The sequence below is a fragment of the Sapajus apella genome, unplaced genomic scaffold (genome assembly GCF_009761245.1).
Source record: "Sapajus apella isolate SASKATOON/1434 unplaced genomic scaffold, GSC_monkey_1.0 scaffold19, whole genome shotgun sequence".
NCBI lineage: Eukaryota > Metazoa > Chordata > Mammalia > Primates > Cebidae > Sapajus > Sapajus apella.
The window spans coordinates 7,840,466-7,859,931 of record NW_022436959.1 but is presented as its reverse complement, the minus strand read 5'-3'; the positions used below and the strand labels follow the sequence as shown (position 1 = coordinate 7,859,931).

At 43.3% G+C, this 19,466-nt stretch overlaps 1 protein-coding gene across 3 annotated transcripts in view; it reads left to right on the top strand.

Annotated features, from left to right (window-relative positions):
• Positions 1-19,466, top strand: part of CHN2 (chimerin 2) — a 314,557-nt gene that overhangs the window by 258,045 nt on the left and 37,046 nt on the right. The gene's annotated exons all lie outside the window — the stretch shown is intronic.

The window sequence follows — 19,466 nt, the reverse complement described above, 5'->3', positions numbered from 1 at the left end:
GCCAGACTTGTCCCTAAATATGTCTCAAACTTGTATCACTCTCCCTGGCTGTCTGCTTTAAATGCCTTTTTCATCTTTCTCAATCTGACAAATGCTTGCCCTTCCTTCAAGGCTCGTCTCAATGCCACTTCTTTGAAGCTGTCTCTGACCTTGACTCAGAGCCCCTCCCATCTGCTCCTCCGAATGGATCGCTTCTTTTACCCTGCCCTGGAACACTTTGAACCTGCCTTTACTACAGCGTGTTTCACAGAGGGTTTTGTGTTATTTGTTCAGATGTCTATCTCCTCAACTAGACAAATGTTTGCTGGGTGAAGTGAGGTTTGCTCTGTGTGTTAGGCGTCATTAGCTGCCTTCACGTGCCCTGGCCCAGCCCATGATGAAGAAAGAGAGTGGGGGGGGAGAGAGGAAGAACCATTCTGGATCAACAGCAAACTCTCTGGGAAAAGTGAAGTCCCCCCACCCACCCCCATGCCCGTTCGTGCTGCACAAATGACTATGTGAGCTCCAGGGTTCTAAGTCTCAAGTGCATAGTGCATGAAGGTCCCTAAGGCATATTTGCTTAAAATGCAGATTCCTGCCCCCACCCCCCTGCTCTTCTCATCATTCCAGTTTGTAGATCTGAGTTGGGGCCCAGAAGTCTGTGTTTTCACCGGCAATCCAGGTGATATTCTGACTCAGGTGATCTGAGGTCACTTTTGAGAAGCACCAGTCTCTGACTCAGAGGGTTCCAGGAATGCAGGCATGTAGGGCACAGGGAGAGCACAGACTCAGGCCCTGGTGGCTGCCTCCTGAGCTGAGGAGGGCATGCCACAACCTGCGCTGTGACTCCAGAAAGCACCAGGAGCTGGAAGATCCTGGAGACATTGCCCTTCATCTTCCCCATCTGCAGCCCAGAATCTTTCACAGCTCACTCAGGCCACAGTCACACAGAGGCACACTGGTATGGCTCTTCTTCCAGAATATTCTAGACAGATGTTTGGTTTATTAAGGATGCACCTTCTGAATATTTTCAGCGCTAGTCACCCTGAGCTGTGGAGTAGACACACAGGGAGGTAGCACCGGTGATGCTGGTGGTTGGGGAACGTGACGCTCTGACAAAGTGACCACAGCCAGGACCACCATCAGAGCAGGTCCTGGCTGACCTCAGGCTTCCTTCAGGCTGTCCCTCCTCTGCTGGCCACAGCAGTGACAGCACCATGTCCTTTAGTCAAGTCACACATACCCTTGAAGCTGCCACATTCTCTGCCCGGAGTCACATCTGTATTCCCTGCTGAGCGATAAAAGGGTTGTGACCTCCTTGGAAAGGGAGATGATGTCCCTTGCATTGTCATCAGCCCTGGGGCTGTCTTGGAGCTTCCTGAGCCTCTGCAAGCCCCATTTGTTGAACCTGAGAATCAGATTCTGGAAATGGTCTGAGTGCTGAACAGTACCTGTCACACTCACATAACAAAGTATGTTTGTTTCCCAGAAGACAGTCATTCTATATTCCTACTCATTAAATTACCATAATTATACCCACGTGGGATATAATTGATTTTAATTTCACTCTGAGGTTGCTCCAGGTTACAGCGGCAAGTCTCTGGCCTTGGAGAACTCTCTCCCCTTATTTAGCATTTAAATGAGTATCAGGAGGGAAACGCAAGAAGTAATTATGAGGAGAAACCAAGTGTTGAAAGGGGCAGCTTTGAAGTGCTTGGACGTCCTGACATGGCAGTGCACGCTTCCAATTCAGTGCATGGGAAGTCAGCTGGATCATCAGGGAGCAAGCTGCCCTGACATTGATGAATTGTACAGCTGTGCTGGGGACCAAGCCTCTCACTCAGTGCTGGAGTGATTTTAATGCCATGCTTACCCATGACTCAGTAGCCTCTGTTTATGAATTAGCACATATTTTTAAATTCTTACACATTACTCTAACTGAAGTTTAGAAATAAATCATAGTAATATTGCAGTTTTAATTCCCTACCCTTTTTAAAAACAGCTTTCGTGTGTTATAGTTATAAATCCCTTGTTAACTTTTTAACTATATGCCCTGTTATTGTATGTCACAAAAGGCAGTGTTACAGTTTTTCATTCTGGCTTAATTTAAAACTTTCCCAATCGAATGCAGATACAATGAGCTGTTTTCCTAGATGTGGTTAGGGGGATGTGTTATGTAATTGAAGCATAGGTCCCTGTTTTCAGAGGGTACAGAGTCTAAAACTAGTGGGATATACTGACTCTATTTGAACCCCTGAACTATTAGACAAGGTAAACAGCTACATCTCTGGTTTCCCAAAGGAATGAGACAGTCGTTGTTTGTATAAGGAGCATGGGTACACACACGCCATGCATCACGGATAGATGGAGAATTCTAATGTTAGCTGCCCTACCTCTGTTCTCCAGTATTATATTATTCTCTGGTTATGTGTCTCACCCCTGCCCCCAGCTTTTTACTTTCCAAGGGCAAATGTGTTCCTAGTGCCTGGAGTTAATGTGTGTGGAACATTTGAAGATGGAAAGTGGTCCCAACTAAGTCCTCACTTTGGAGGTGAAGAAAGTGAGGACCCAAATACATCAGATTGCTTGACCAAGGTCGCATCAGTCAAGATGCTGAGTGCGTGTGTGTTCTATCAAATCAAAATATCATCAAGCATCCTGTAGCAAGCGTCTTTGTTTCCCACGTTCTCTTGGCTGTGTAAAAGCATGCTTTAGTAGAGCAGACCCACCAAAGAAGATACCACATTTGGCGCTGGCATTTCCCTTTGCCTGTCTCATCTGCAAAGCCCTTTCTGTAATGATCCCATGGTTTGATGGAATATCAGAATTCAGGAGCGGACAGATGCAATGCCCAGAAGATGAAATTCAGCCGGCTAAGAACTCTGTTGCCTTGAATTTGACAGTGATCCTTTCACAAAGAAGTCTCCCTGGTTTTGAATTAAGTTACACTAAACTAGGAGAGACCAGTTCCTGGTTCTCTTTTATGTAGTTTCAGGTTTTCTCAGGAATCCTTTGGTATTCTGTCCTATGCAATACACCTCGCCAGGAATGAAGTGGGTCGGGGGTCAGATTCTTCCCCCTTAGAAGGCTATGAAAGGCTCAGGTTCACATGGTTTAGCTTTGTTTATTCTCAAATGTCTTTCCAAAGACTTGTAGGTTTTTTGGAAACATTGTCATGTTTCTTCCCTCCTGTGTTTTCATCCTTACTTCCTTCTCATTTGCCACTAATTCTCTTTCTCTCACTGTTCACCCCATTCTTTGTTTTGGAATTTTCCTTGCACTGTTGAAAGGAGAATGCAGCCCTAGAGGAATCAGGGCGAGGTCATGCTGGCTGTGCTTTCTCCCCGGTTTGGATGAGACTTTCCGAGCTCACCTCCCCTGCAGGTTGTTCATGAGATAAGACTTCGGTGGATGAGGTGGAGAGACCCCAGTTGCCTCAAGATGCAATATAACACCTGCTTCATTGTGCAGTGGGGCAGGGAACAAATAATTCTCTTTTGGGGGTCCAGCAGCAATTCCAGGAGCTGACCCAGCCTCACAGAGCAACCCATAACAGCAGGTGGGGACCTCCATCGTGGCAGCCACCTTCACTGCAGGCCAGGTGTGACATCAGCCTGCACCCCAGTAGGGCTCCATGTCTTCCCCTCTCCTCCCTGCATAGCAGGGTCAGATATCTAAGAAAGCAAGAACATGACTCCAGCACACCCACAAGTGGTAAAAGAAGCCCTAAAAGCTTGTCTATCCTTATCACTAGAAACCAGGCAGCCACAAGAGTCAGAGAAGAGGAAAGAGAAGCAGGATCCGGAGGAGGCATCAAGACAATAGAATATAATGGGAAAATCATGTGTTCACAGCTTCTTCTGCTACAAATTTGGAGGCAAATTCAGACCCATCCAATATTTATTGAGCACCTACTACTTGCCATGCCCAGTGCCTCCCTATGTATTATCTAGCTTAAGCCAGCAGGGAGCTTCTCAGAGGGTACCCTTCGAAAGGCAAAGCACTGTCTTTTGATGTGAATACAGATTGTCTGGTCTTTATATTCTATGTCTTTTTGCTTCATTGATGCTCCTTAGACAAAGGGTGTTTCACAGGTACCAAGAGAGGATGGTTTTAAAAGGCCAAAGGTCATGAGGGAAGTGTTGGAAAAGGAAAAGATCTGAGTGGGTCTGATTTGGCTTCAGGACTTTTCATTAGAGCATCTGTAATTCCTAGAGTGGAGAATCTTTCCAGGCATGGCTACTTTGGACAGGGCCATCTCTTGGTGTTGGAGGGAAGCAAATGGCTGCTAGTGGAGGGAGCAGAGCCCTGTCCTTGGCTTCACATGCATAGGGAAGCAGAACAGTGGATCGGGATTCTGGAAGCCTTGCTCCGAAGCAACTCCTGTGCTACCAACTTGCTTGGGGACTTTAGACAAACCACTCTGTTTCTCTGGGCCTCAGTTTCCTCATCTGTAAGATGAGAGGGTTGCTTAGATAGATGCTTAACAGAAATAGTAACTGGTCTTGTCTCACGATGTTGTTCCATCTCATGTTAATGATCTTCCCTACTTTGTGCTGTGTAGAATAAGCGGTCATCATCAGTTCCATTCTCACGTAGGGTAACTGAAGCCATTCTCCTCCCTCTATATTCCTCGCCAAAGTAACAAATTGCAGGGAAACCACATGTTTTGAGAAACCAGTCAAGTATATATTTCACAAGGGCTTGCCCTTAGTTCACCCATTTCTCTATTTTTTCATTTAGAAACATGTATTGTATGCTACACAGCCAGGCAGTGTGCTAAAGACAGGAATACAGTGATGAGCACAGCAGACATCACCATATAGAACTTAGGGTAAATAGAGCTGAAAGAAAGAGTGGGAGGCCCAAGGGAGGGTGGAGGGCTGACTAGGAGTTAGCCAGGTGAACAAGGAAGAAGGATGATATCAGAGGAGATGGACTGTATTGTAGAAAGGTCCAAGTTTAGAGTCACAGTCCCAACTTGGTAGGATTTTATACATATACAAACTCAAAATTTAAGCTGTATACTGAACAGAAGACTTTTTGTTTTCAGGCCATAAATGTTTATATTCTCAGGGTATGGAGAATAGCCGTAGACTAAAAAACAGGCCTAAAGGAAGGGCCTTCACGTTTCATGTGTGAAGCACAGTAATGACACACAGCCAAGCTTTAGAGCTGTCAGACTTCCTGGGCCGTCAACATCAGCACTTCTTCTGGTCTATGAACCACCTTCAGTGAGAACAGAGATTCGGTGTTATTTCACTTTGGATGCCCAGAGCTTAATACAGAGCCTGACACATAGGAATTGTCCACTTAATGTTGCTTGATTGTTTAACTGGTTTGTTGGTTAATTGGTTGGTTGATTGGATGGATGGATGGATGGAAGAGAGAGGATACAAAGTGCCTAGAGCAGTGTCTCTATGCATATAATAAATTGTGCCTATATATTTCTGTTGTCCTACAATGTAAAAAATACCTTTTTGTCATATACATTGAAACATTTGTGTCTATGAATTCCCATCCATTTGACCTATTTTAATATTGTAGTTGGAACAGTGTTTGTCTTATAATAGAAAAAATATAGACATTGTTTCACTTGCATTTTGTTTGTGCAGGAAGCCAAAATACAAATGCATTCTGCATGAAACTTACTGCCATATATAACACTGCATTAATTCTTTTTTAAAAACTTGATGAGTTCACAACCCTGAACAAACATATGTGTTTGGTCCTCAAGGACATTAGCTTCACTTCAGGAGTGGAAGGGACTACTATAGGCCACATCACCGAAACCGACTTTGGACACTATTGCTGAATAACAAGCCGCCTCAGCGCTTAGTAGTTAAAATAGCCGTTGTCTCATGATGTACGGTCTGCTGGGTCCGACATGAGAATACAGTACAGCAGGCATGGCTGCTCCTGCTTCATGCTGTCTGAGGCTTCATCTGCAAAGACTCAAAGGCTTGAGGGGAGCTCAACAGCTGGGGACTGGAATCATTGGGCATGTCCTTCATTCACACATCTGACACCTGAGCTGGGAAGACTAGCACACTGATGTCAGTTATACTGTCAATCAGAGTGCCTGCATGAGGCCTCTCCATCCAGCTTATGCTTCCCCCAAACATGGCAGCCTTGGGATAGTTGAACTTTTTGCATAACAGCTCATGGCTCCAATGCGAAGATTCCCTTGGACAAGGAAGACGCTTCATTGCCTTTTATGACCCAGCCTCAGGCGTCACATAGCATTTCCTCCATCATATTCTATTAGCTGAAGTAAGTTACCAGTTTATCCAGTTTCCCAAGGAAGAGACCTACCTCCCCACTCCATATTGAAGAGAGGAATGTAAAAGAGTTTTACAGCTATTTATAAAACCCCACATCCAGTTTTTAGAAAACTGAGCCCTAGAATTCCAACACAAGGAGATCTCACCTTATTTCATTACCTTTTGAGCATCATTTTCATTAACATTTATCATTTGTTTTTTGTGAGGGAAGCACCGGGTCCCCAGCCTCCCTTTATGCCTAGAATGTGCTGGCAATATGGTGGCAAGAAAATGCTCCCTTTTTTTTTTTTCTGAATTCAGTGCTTCTCTTGGATTATGCCAGTTTTGAGAGGAATCCCTGGCACCAGCTAGACCAGTGGCAGTGAACTTTCCTAATGCAGCAAGAGAGGCCATGAAAGGAAACCAGGGCAAAGCAATTGACCACAGAGTACAAGCATGCCCAGAGCAGTGACAGCCCCCACGCTTCCACCACCCCATGGACACTCATGCCTTTACCAGAGTGCAACAGTTTTCTGGAAGTGCTCAGGGCGATGGGCCAAAGGGCAGTTTCCTGTGGACTCAGATTGTTGAAGATGTCATTTGGGGCCAAAGGATTGTTTAAAGAGATGATTTCCTTTCCATCAGAGGGCTTTAGAAAATAAGGTGGGTAGATGTCAAGACTTTGGGTGAGGGCCTGGAGATCTTGGGACTTTAGACTCACTGGCACCAGGGAGCTAAAGAGGCCACAATGTGGAATGCTGGGATTCAAATGATACCCTGGGCTCTGTCCAGCAAGACATCATAGGAGCTCTGAAGGACCCACGAGAACCAGAGATGTGTCCAAGCTCTGCTGGTGTGTAGACGTGGAACTGAGTGCCCAGCAGTGGTGCCTCTTGCCCTGTCTGCTTGCCTGGAACTGACATGGCTGAATTCCACCTATGTCATCAGCTGCGGCCAGTAATCCTCTGCCTACTTTGACTGGCGTCTCCTCCTTCACTGGCCCTGAATGACTCACCTCATAGAAGAAAAAGGCCACACAACAACCATTTCCACTCCCCACGATGTCATCCAGGACTTGTTGGCAGGACCAGTACCAGTCTTCTTATGTGTGCATTGTTCAAGGTACAGCAGGACATCTAGCTAAGCTTCTTTAAAGCATAGTTACTATTAATCATAATCATAGCTAACCTTTATAGAGCCTTTATTTTGTTTTGGGCACTAGAAACTATCTGTATTGCCTGTTTCAATCAACATAACGATCCTGAAGTATCAAGTATTAATTTCTCAGACATGAGTACTGATAGGTATTCACTGGCCTTCCAAATAGTTTGGAAAATGATGATTGTTCTAAAATAGTGATATGCCAGTAATTCTCCAAGAAAGCCATATATGTTGACTTTTGGAAATGTATTTAATCATAGAACAACTCGTGTTTTAGGGAACATTAATTTGAAACCTGACTGGATGATATAGAAGTGGGTCTGCAGGCTGCGTGCGGTGGCTCACACCTGTAATCCCAACACTTTGGGAGGCCAAGGCAGGTAGATGAGGAGGTCAGGAGTTCGAGACCAGCCTGGCCAACATAGTGAAACCCCATCTCTACTAAAAATACAAAAAATTAGTCAGGCATGGTGGTAGGCACCTCTAATCCCAGCTACTTGGGAGGCTAAGGCAGGAGAATCACTTGAACTCGGGAGGTGAAGGTTGTAGTGAGTCAAGATCACACCATTGCACACCAGCCCGGGCGACAGTGAGAGGCTCCATCTCAAATAAAAGAAAAAAAGAAAGTGGGTCTGCATATAGGTTGATAGGTCCAGCAAACCACCATGACACATGTTTACCTATGTAACAAACCACATTCTGCATACATATCCCAGAGCTTATTAAAAAATAAAATAAGTAGATCTGTATAAAATATGCTTAGTGTCGTGTGAGTAGTCTAAGAACCATTCAAACTGGATGTAATCTAAAGCATTACAGTTGGATTTGGTGTGACTGCCTTTGAAATTGGCTACTCATGATACACTCAGGCTGACCAGGTCTCCTGAATGTAACTGATGGTTTGTGCTTAGAAATGTGTCCTCTGCTTCTCAAAGAAGCCTGCTGCATCACAGGAACGGAGAGCTCCATCTGCTTTCAGCACCCAGTTACATGTGCAAGGTGAGGAAGCTGATTGTGAAGGTTTTGAGCCCATGGAGATGTTCACAGGCCGCCCTGCTGTTGTTTCCCATATTCTCCAAGAGAATGGGAGGCTCTTTCCTGAGTGCATTGCCAGATGGAACCCAGGACCAAAGCCGCCAGCCGTGTTTTCATCCCCAGGACCAATCTAAGCTACAACCTAATCCTTCAGTCTGATTACTTTTAAAATTCACATCCTAAAACACACCCCCTTCTTGCCCTTTTTCCTTCTGATATCATCAGAATGTTTCAGGACACAGCCAGCATTTACACATTTCTCATGCAACTTCATGTTTATTCTGCCAAATGCCTCTGAAGAACGGCCATTTGTGATTAAAATCCTTCCAGCTTCTTAGCTTTCTGGTGATTCTGACCAAATTAAAACGATTGTATGTTTAGGAGTTGTGGCAGGTCAGAAAGGGATTTCTTACTGTATTAAATGAAGGAAGCGTAGTCTTAGCTAAACTCAAATGTCAACACCTTCTTAAGATTATGCTTTACTTTGAAAACATCATCGGCATAATCATGAGAGTTTATTCATTATATTACACATGCACATGCGCACACCTCTATAGAACGGTGCCAGCTGTGGATCTGAGCAATATCCAACTTACATCTCAAGTTGCACCTTTCATCCTCTATGAAGAACCTGATTATAATACACATCTTATATTGAGGAGATGAGGCACAAAGAGGTTAAATAAGTTGACACAAGGTTACCCAGCTGGGAAGGGTGGAAGCAGGAATGTTAACCCGGACAGCTTAGCTCCAGAGTCTTCCTAACAAGAAATTCTTAGCAATCAGAAACTTGTTACCATTTTTAGAGTTTAATTGCCATTTCTATGACCACGGGTTTGATAGGCACACTGCATTTCCAACTCAAACTGCACATGGGCAATTACAATGCTGATTTCTTACACAACTCTTCAGGAGATGGCAGGAAACCTTCCATTATTGATAAAAAATTTTAAATGGAGCCATGTTATTATAAGACTGAAGTAAACAAAAATTAAACTAGAAAACTTTTAAGTTATGAAAAATGGATGCTCCTGCATCCCAGATAATTATTGAAATATTACAGGCCAAGTGCAATGGCTCACGCCTGTGATCCCAGCACTTTGGGAGGCTGTGGGCAGATGACTTGAGGTCAAGGGTTCGAGACCAGCCTAGCCAACATGGTGAAACCCTGTCTCTACTAAAAATACGAAAATTAGCTGGGCGTGGTGGTGCGTACCTGTAATCCCAGCTACTCAGGAGGCTGAGGCACAGGAATCACTTGAACCTGGGAGGCAGAGGTTGCAGTGAACTGAGATTGCACCACTGCACTCCAGCCTGGACGACAGAGTAAAACTGTATCAAAAAAAAAAAAAAAAAAGAAAAAAGAAAAAAATATGTTACAAAAGCTAAAATTATCGTAGCTATCCTATACATGTTGAGATGTAATTTTCTGGGTCTAGATAAATTTATTTGGAGAAAATCTGTGTTATATGAACATGATAATACTTAGTCATTATTCTTTTATCCCCTGGCCTTTCAAACAGTAATGTATATGATTAGAGCAGCATAATACAGTATTTTTATTGTAAAACTTTTAGTTCTCTTGGCTCAAGACGAACATTTCTTCAGAGATTTAATCTAAATCATGTTTTTACATGTCATAGTGATCTCTCTTACATTTTGAAATGATTTTCATTTCTATCAATAGAGACACTAAAATGGCAATTTAAGTCCAACAGAAAGTGAATCCTTCCTTAATACCTGCTAGATGAAGAGTTTTCATTTCCAATAATGTCACTTAACCACGTGTTTTGCACATCTGAGAGTTTCTGCAAATGTATCCCCGCTGCGAGATCTAGACCACAAAAGACTCTGATACTTTAGATCTATCTCATTTCTAGTTTTGTTTGAAACTTGCCTAATTTTTTCCCTAAGGGAAACATTGTCTCCTAGTTCAAATATACAACAAAACTGGGCAAAAAAATACTTGTTTTTTTCTGTGGCAAAATTTTGCTTTTTTATAATACCAGTTATAAAGGTAATATAATTAAAGAAGTTTTAAAAGATAAAGAAGAAGTAGGCATCGGCCTGTTTCCTTCCAGTGATTTTCTATGCACAGAGATTTTTAAATATGCCTGTAAGCATAGCATGGTTGTCGTTCATAGCAAGGTTGTCGTTCATAGCACGGTTGTCGTTCATAGCATGGTTGTTGTTCATAGCACGGTTGTCGTTCATAGCACGGTTGTCGTTCATAGCATGGTTGTCGTTCATAGTATGGTTGTCGTTCATAGCATGGTTGTCGTTCATAGCATGGTTGTCGTTCATAGCACGGTTGTCGTTCATAGCATGGTTGTTGTTCATGGCATGGTTGTCGTTCATAGCATGGTTGTCGTTTTGCGCTCTGTTTTTTTCATGAAGCATACACATCCATGTCACTGTACACTCTTCACAAGCATCACTCTTACTGTCGTATATGTGTCCTATGTACCTAGCAATTTCCTAACGTTAGAGCTTGCACAATATATTCCATTTTTCACATTAGATATCATGTTGCTATAAACCATCTCCTTAGGCTAGATTCTTAGAAATTGAGTTACCGAATCTTAAAGGATATTAATATTTTGAAACTCTCGATATACATGGCCAAATGACTTCCTAATATGATTTTAACAAAGTACAGTCTCTGGCAGTTTCCTGCCTGTGTTCGATATGCATGTTTCTCTGTAGCGAGTGGGGGAGGGGATGTTGTTTAACTTGTGCATTGTGGGAGAGCATGGATATTGATCAGATTTGTTGTTGCATAGGGGAAGGAACTTGGTCCTTTAGTTCAAGGACCTTTCTGTCCTGACTCTATAACTAACTGGCTGTGACAACCTGAGCAAATCAGCCGGAGATTTGTAGGCACACGCATGTGTCCATAACCCTTTGCTAAGTGTTTTTTATGGTTCTTGGTACCAAAGAGACTAGAAAATGAAGTCCAGGGTTCTTTCTCAGGATATTACAGCCTAATGGGGGACAGATACGTGGAGGCAAAATCACTTGAAGTTTTAGAGAGTGAACTCTGGAAGCAGCCTGCTCTGGGTTCAGATCCTAATTATTAGCTGTGAAAGCTTGCATAGTGAGGAGTCTCTTAGGCTCCACTTCCTCATATCTGAAATGAGGGTAATAATACCAGTGGCATAGGACAGTCATGCAGATAAATGAGAAAATGGTTAATGTGCCTGGCACAACATGAGCTCAATAATTGTTGGGGTTTTTTTTATTATTTTGTTGTTGATACGATTCTAATAAGACTTAGAATCTACCACTGTGTTTTAAGTGGTAAGGACCATGTGGGCAGAGGCGTAGCTTCACAAAAGAATATTATGTCTTTGCAGCATGTGCCCTGGGTTCTAAAAATTGATAACATGTCAGGGAGCAGAAAGAGGCATAGATCATATCTCAGGTGCTTTTCAGCTCCAATGGGCTGCCATGTCAGCTTCACAGAAGCCAGATGGACTCCCCTACCACCCTACCACCCAAAATTTGGTTTAGTGTTGAGATTAATGATGTCATATCCCCACCAAAAGGATGTGCAAAGTTTTATTGTTCCTCCATAATGAGACTTTCTTGGGGAAGCAAGACTGACCCCCAGGCAGGTCCAAAAAATGGCCTGAGAGAGCTGTGAGGGAGAATTGGCGTAGGGTTCTGTGGTGGTTAGGAGGTGAAGCTGGGTGAGACTTCTCAGGCTAGCAGGGGTTGCATAGTTTGAACTTCCACCAACACCGAGGGAGGGAGTGCATTGGCCTTGTTCTTGGCTTGCAATCAATCAGCAATCAAACAATAAAAATGGAGTCAGAGTCTTTATTGTTTGGGCTGTGGTTTTATGATGGACAAGGAAAATCCCAGTAGCTTTCTTCCTTTCTTAAAAGGAGAAACAGGCCAGCTCTCTGGATCCCACCTGTTCCCACTCTTTTTACTGCAGCGCTTGGCTCCCCGGTACTCCCCAGGACTGGCTGGACAGTAGTCTCTGATCCAAGTGCTCTTCTTCCATTCTTTTATTTTATTATTACTATTATTTTGAGATGGAGTCTTGCTCTGTTGCTGGAGTGAAATGGTGCCATCTCAGCTCACTGCAACCTCTGCCTCGTGGGTTCAAGCGATTCTCTTGCCTCAGCCTCCCGAGTAGCTGGGATTACAGACACCCACCACCACACCCAGCTGATGTTTGTATTTTTAGTAGAGACAGGGTTTCACCATGTTGGCCAGGCTGGTCTCAAACTCCTGACCTCAAGATCCACCCACCTTGCCCTCCCAAAGTGCTGGGATAACAGGTGTGAGCTACTGCACCTGCCTTCTCCCATTCTTACCGCATGTGCAATCAGATTCCCCCAACTGCTCCTGGAAGCTGCTCATGTCAAGGTGATCACTTACTGTCAGATTGCTAACCCCTGCTGTCCTTTCTCACACCCCATCATACCTATCCCATGAGTGTTAGCCACTTGGCTTTCCTTATCTTTCTCTTTGAGTAGTTCTTTCTCAATTTTTTGATCTCTTAATGGTTGGAGTGTCCCAGAACGTAGTCCTGGGGTCTCTGCTGTTCTCTATCTTCACTAACTCTCTTCCTCTAAAATCCATCTACCCAGAAGTAGATCTCTGGCCAACTGTCTCTTTAGGAACCCCCGGCTTATAAGTCCAAATGACTCAATGTTCCTATACCCAAAATGGAGCATCTGGCCTTCTATTTAACTCTTGCTCCTCCTGGAGTCTTCTTCATGGAATTTGATGGAAATTTCATCTGTCTAGTTGCTCAGGCCCAAAACTGCACCGTTATCCCAGGTTTCTTTTTTGTGTGTGCACTTCACATCCAACCTGCCAGCTAATCCTGTAGACTTTACCTTGAAACAATATCCAGATTCTGGCCATTCCTTATCACCTCCAGTGCTCCCACCCCTGTCCAAGCCACTGTCTGTCCTTTAGCTGGGTTTCTGCAATAGTGTTTAACTGATGTCCCTGCATGTACCCTAGCCGTCCTACCGTCATCAACTTAGCAGGCAGAGCAATACTTTTGTAAAGTCATTCAGATCATACCACGGCTCTGTTCAAAACTCTGAGGTGGCTGCTCACATCACTCAGGGTGAAAGCAGGAGTCCCATCTCTCCCAGAAAGCCCTAGGTCCCTTACCTCGCCTTCTAGCAGCCACCACTCTAGCCATTCTTGATCTTTGCTATTTCTTGAGCCTACCATGATTTCTCCTGTCTCATGGTCTTGCATGTGCTCTACCCTCTGCCTGGAATGTTCTTTCTCCAGATATCAGCATGGCTCACCTATTACCTCCTGCCACTATTTGCCCAAATTTCCAAATGTCACCTCATGAGATCTCTTCTGACCACCTTGATTTAATTTGTAACCTCCCTCTCCACCACTTCCTATCCTGTGTTCTTGCTTTGTTTTTCTTCATCGCTCTCAACACTTTCTAAAAGAATATACAATGTTCATCTTAGTTCTGTTTGTTGTCTACTAAGAGTAGTTGTTCCCTGTTCTATCTCACTGACCTAATACAATGTCTGATAAATAATAGATGCTCAATAATTATTTGCTGAAATAAGGAATGAAGAGAGGAAGAAAGGAAGAAGGAAGGGAGGGAGGGAAGGCAGGCAGACAGGAGCTATGTTTGCATCATATCCAAGAATAATTGTATCGCATTGAAACAGAGCATAGGCCAGATTGCATGTGGTCATTTCAGACCGAACTGTCTTCCCCTGGAATATTTACACTTGCTCATTAGCATGACAGTCTCTCTTCCAGAGTAGGCACTGGCTTGAGAGGTGTCTGCGTGATCACATGTATTCTGACATTCCATCTGGGAAGGGACAACATGGCCATATGCTTGGAAGAGCTAGTCTTCCCAAACACAAATATAAGGACCAATTGTAGATTTTGGAAATCCCAGCCACCACTCATACAGGAGACCAGAAATAAACTTCGATTATCTTTGGAATGTGTCAGCATCCGTGTTTCAGGACTACTGTGTTCTTAAATATCCCCAGGAACTATATTGAGCAGTATCAGCTGCACAGCTGTGAGTGGCGTAAAGGACTATTTTGTTTGGGTGATTGTTCACCGTAAAAAGCACAGTAAGGGATTGGAGATATTTTTATTTGTGAAATTTTGAAAAGGTGTCTAATAGGTGTCTTGGTATGTTTTTAACATGGGACAGTTCGCATGCAGAAAACAACTGGTTAATTTGTTTTTTGGGTTTTTTTTCTGTAGATAAAGGTGCACCTTACTCCAACTGCTGACTGAACAACCTGGTAAAAGAGCAGTTGGGGGCTACGTTTGGCACATTCTGGAGTGCCGCTTTGCAAATTGCCATAACGTGGACAAGAAAGTGGTGGACAAGCAAATGCAATTTAGTAAATGTCTGGCCTTTGACAGCGATTTCTCAGGCTCCACTGAGTGAGCAGAGTTTGAGAAATACACCCAACGTCCATATAGCAGTTCAATGCCGTAAGCCAGAAATTGAGTGTCTTGACTTTTGTAGTAAAACCCACATGTCAGTCATTTGGGGCACTTACTTCTTTGGCCAGAAGTGGGGAGTGGAGTCATAGATCAGCAAGGAAAAGGAGATGAATATGGACTATGAGAAGAAAGTCATCTAGGGCAAGAAGGAAAATTGTAGCTGGCAACTTCGTGATAGCTGCTTCTCCCTTAGGTTTTACACTATTTACTTGGATCTTAACTTTACAAAAGCTTTAAGGAGTTTGATTTAATGGATGTTCCATTCTTTCAAGAATAACCCTACCATACTTTCCAAAGTTTAGCATTGGAGAAACTGGACTAAGACTTCTAAAGTTGTTATTTAAGGAAACAGATTACTACACTCTGATGTTTAAACATGTTGTTCATATTGACTCTCAAAAACTGCATGCAAAAACAAAACAAAAAAGCAAATAATAACAATGACATGTTGAAATGTGCCAGATGCTTAACGCAACCCAAAGTCTTCCTCTGTGAGGTGGAGTATCTTTTATTTCTACATCTAGAAAATGTCTGTGGGAAACATCAGTGATTTGCCACAGTTTTTGACATCAGTCTCAGCAGAACAGCTGGTGGTATTATGTGGGAAGGAGAGCATCTGTAGCGTTGCACAATCAACCAACCCAAGAAGCATCAGGTTATTTATTTGCAGCTAAACAAGGTACTTTGGTCCCTTTCAGAGCACATACAAGCCCTTCAGTTTGGGTAAATGGTGACTGTTTTGAATGAAGTGAATTGCATTCTAGGAGGAGCATTGAGACCATTCCTTTGGCACTTTTGTGTGTCTCTCACATCGAGAGTAGCCATCTGTCCCTGGAGAATAATTGGCATGGCAGCTGGACATGGTGTGCCATCAGAGACAAAGAACCCTGCCGCAGATTTGGAGATCAGCAGCAGTTTTAAGACTGAGCCAGGTCAATCGTTGACACCTGATGCTTAAATGGCCTCAAAACCAGGACTACACAGCTTGAACTAGCCCCATGACAGGAATGTCGGTGGGCTCCACCATGGACTGTCTCATTTCTTTGGCAGCCATGGGAACCTGTTTATGTTTAGTTATGTCTTTGTTGTCTTCCTCCTCTTTTGAGATTGAAAACCACAAGCACAGAATATAACAAACACAGGGCAGTTCTTAGAAGAGCAAGGATGATTCATTTGGCAGTATGTGAGAAGGTTCAAAGTACATAGGATCAAGCAGGCTGGGTTTAGTAGTGTTGATAAAAGAAAACCACTCCTTTGATTATCATTAGGCAATTGGGGCTTATTTCACTTAGCATTTCTAGTATTTTTTCTCTTCCCAAAAAGAATAGAGAACCAGATCTACAATGCCACAGCAAAAACCAGAATGGATATCAGCCTCTTTATCCACCAGTCCCCATGAAATCCCCGTAGAAGCCCTTCAAAAAAAAAATACACACACACACACGTATATATACACACAGGTATTAATATACACACACACACCCATATTAGACACAGAAATAGGTAGTAGGCATACATTTAGTATACCACTAACCAACCATTGAAAGTATTTCAGTATGACCCACAGAGCATGAAAACAAAGGAAAATGTAGATTTCCCACACCATCCAGGGTTGAGCGAATGGCTGCAGCATTTTGCTGAGTGTCCCTGGATTCAGGCAGAATTTAACATTTTGTGGCTTTGGGGAAATAATGGGACACCCAGGGCTGTCACCCAACCCCAGCACCCCAGACATGTGTGCAGGGAATGAGCCAATGGCCCAAGGGAAAAAAGAGAGCATGCTAACTCTTCATAGAAGTCGAAATCATTTCTGATAGAAGGAAAGGAAGACAGGGCTGCTGATAAATGAGCATGTTTACTTTTCCTGCAACAAAACTTTCCTGAGCGTCAAGTGTCAAGCCAACGTTGGCATCATGCTAGTCACCAGAGACAGGGTTAATAAAACAACTATAGGTAGGTTAGAAATAACTTTTAAGCTTTGGATGTTTGTAAAATTCCTCTAGGAACAGAGAGGAGGAATGAGTCTTTGTGTCAGTGGGCTGTGGGCAGCCATCACCCCCAATCTGCCACACATGGAGTGCCAGGGATTTCCATGGAAAGAACCTCAGGAGACCTGATTCTGGGCCTGTTTCATAAGGCTAGCAGGCTAGTGAGGGCCCTAGGGCATAAATTTAAAATCATACTAATAGGTGTATGTATACATTCTCAGGGTAACAGCAAGAAAGTGGTGGCAGGCGAGGCTGGAAAGGTGGCAGGGCCCAGACCCCACAAGCCCCTGCAGGGCATGATATAGATTTTTACCTTTGCCTTAATTAGTCTCTGGAGGTTTTAAGTGGCATGTGGGAGGTGGGTGTGGGGTGAGCATGAGCAGAAACATGATCACATTTTATGTATGAAACTATGTTAATTTCTTTGGAGGGAATTTAGTCAATAGCACTAACTATGTTCATACTTTCATCTTTTCTAACAATCTCCTTGAACTGAAACAGTTGAGATTAGTGTGGTCACTCTCAATTCTAAGAGCACATTACAGTCTCTTGGAGAATTTCTAGAGCCTAGGCCCCATCTCCAGAAATTTGGATTTAACTGGGTAGAGGTAGAGCTTGAGCATGTTTTGTGATGATGTATGTGTGTGTGTGGGGTGTGTGTGTGTGTGTGTGTGTGTGTGTGTGTGTTCTAATTATCAGGCAAGGGACCCCCAGGTTCAGTGAAAAGATAAAACAGGAGTCCTCAAAATGTACTGATACCAGCAACATCAGCATCACCTGTAAACTGATCAGAAATGCAGATTCTTTGGCCTGATCTCATAGTAACTGAACCAGAAACTCTGGGGTTAGGCCTGTATTAACAAGCCCTCCGGGTTCTGATGCCTATAGGTGTGAGGCAGAAGAAGCCGGAGTCTGGATCTGCTTCCAGATCTAGTTGTAGAGTCGCTCTGTGATGAGAGGCAGTCACAGAACCTCTCTGGCCCTTGGTCTCTTCCCCTGTAAAAAGAGGAAGTGGGATTAGACAAGCTCAATGGTTAAGAATTGATCATCCATGCATGATAAATCTAATAAAAGTTGTATAATATAGTTTAAAAATCATTTTTATATAATAGAATAAGAACATAATCATTGTAGGAAACTCAAAAAATGCAGAAAAGAATATAGAAGAAAAGAAATGTCAGTTAAAATTTCTCCGCCTAGAGATAACTGCTGCTTATCTACAGCAGTTTGGTGTGTTGAATGTATTTTGGTGTGTTTTCTTCTGATACTTTCTGCGTACGCCTACTTACAAATCTGGGAATCATACTATAGATGGCTCAGGAGCCTACTTCTCACCTAACATTATATCAGGGGCAAATCTTCTCATCATTAAGTGTTCTTTTAATCATCCTTGTTAATGTCTACGTCATACTCCGTTACCTTCATATGCCATAATTTATTTAACTTTTCCCCTATATTGAGTGTTTAGGCTTTGTCACATTTCTTGATATTGTTTTGATGAATATCTGTATCTCTCTATATATCTGTCTAAATCTTAGTCTGGAGACCTTTTCAAGGGAATCCTAGGAATAGGGTAATTGGATCTGTGCATGTGAACTTTTCCAGGCTTTTGATCCATCTCCAACTTTTTTTTTTCCAGACACAGACCAGTTCACACAAACACCAATGGGATATTAGAGAACTCTCCTCAGCACACCCTCATCATCATTAGTAACATTGATTTTCATTTCCTGCACTGCCACGAAGCAGAGAAGGCTGCAACAGCAGGGCAGTGTTTGGAATAGGAGTATAGCTCAGGCAGTCAATTCCTAAGGAAGATTCAGATTCGAGAAGCAACTGTGGAGCTCTCAGCAGCACAGACACTGGCTGGAATAGAGGGAGACATTGAGGGACTAATGATGACATTTTCAATGAGCTCCTTAAAAGGTAGCACTGGAATTTACTTGAAGTTTTTGGAAAGATTGTGGATTGGTGGCAAATCACCTTCTATAGAAGTGCGTACTGATAAAGCACACTGCTGTGGTCCCTAGAGGCTGAGAGGTGGCCCTGCCTGAAGCCAGGTGGAGGAGGAGCCGTTGATTAGATGAACTTCTAAGATCCCTTCTGGGCTTATGATGCTAGGTTATTAAGCCAGCATAGCAAGAGGGATGTTAATCTTTCTCCTATCATTCCTTTTTCCTGGGCACTTTACATGTCCACAGACACCCCAAAGGGCTCCATTTTCCCAGGTCTTCCTGCCCATTGACCCACCTTTCCTCCCTGTCTTTATCTGACCACCACCCATTGCCTTCTCCCTACTTGGTTCCTTCTTGGATCCAGGATCCTAATTGTAGAGAGAAAGAAAAACAGTGAGAGGCCTTAGAAAATAGAATCCCAACCTTTATTCATCAAAAAAAAGAAGGAAAGGGGAAGTGGTGAGCTTATGTCAACATTTATTTATAGCCCCACCTACTTCCAGAAGTATCTTAAGTAATACTTGCTTTCACAGTGGGCTCATGGAAAACTAAAGTCTCCTCTTTAAAAACCAGTCCAGGGGACATCAGACCTGCTAGTCATTAAC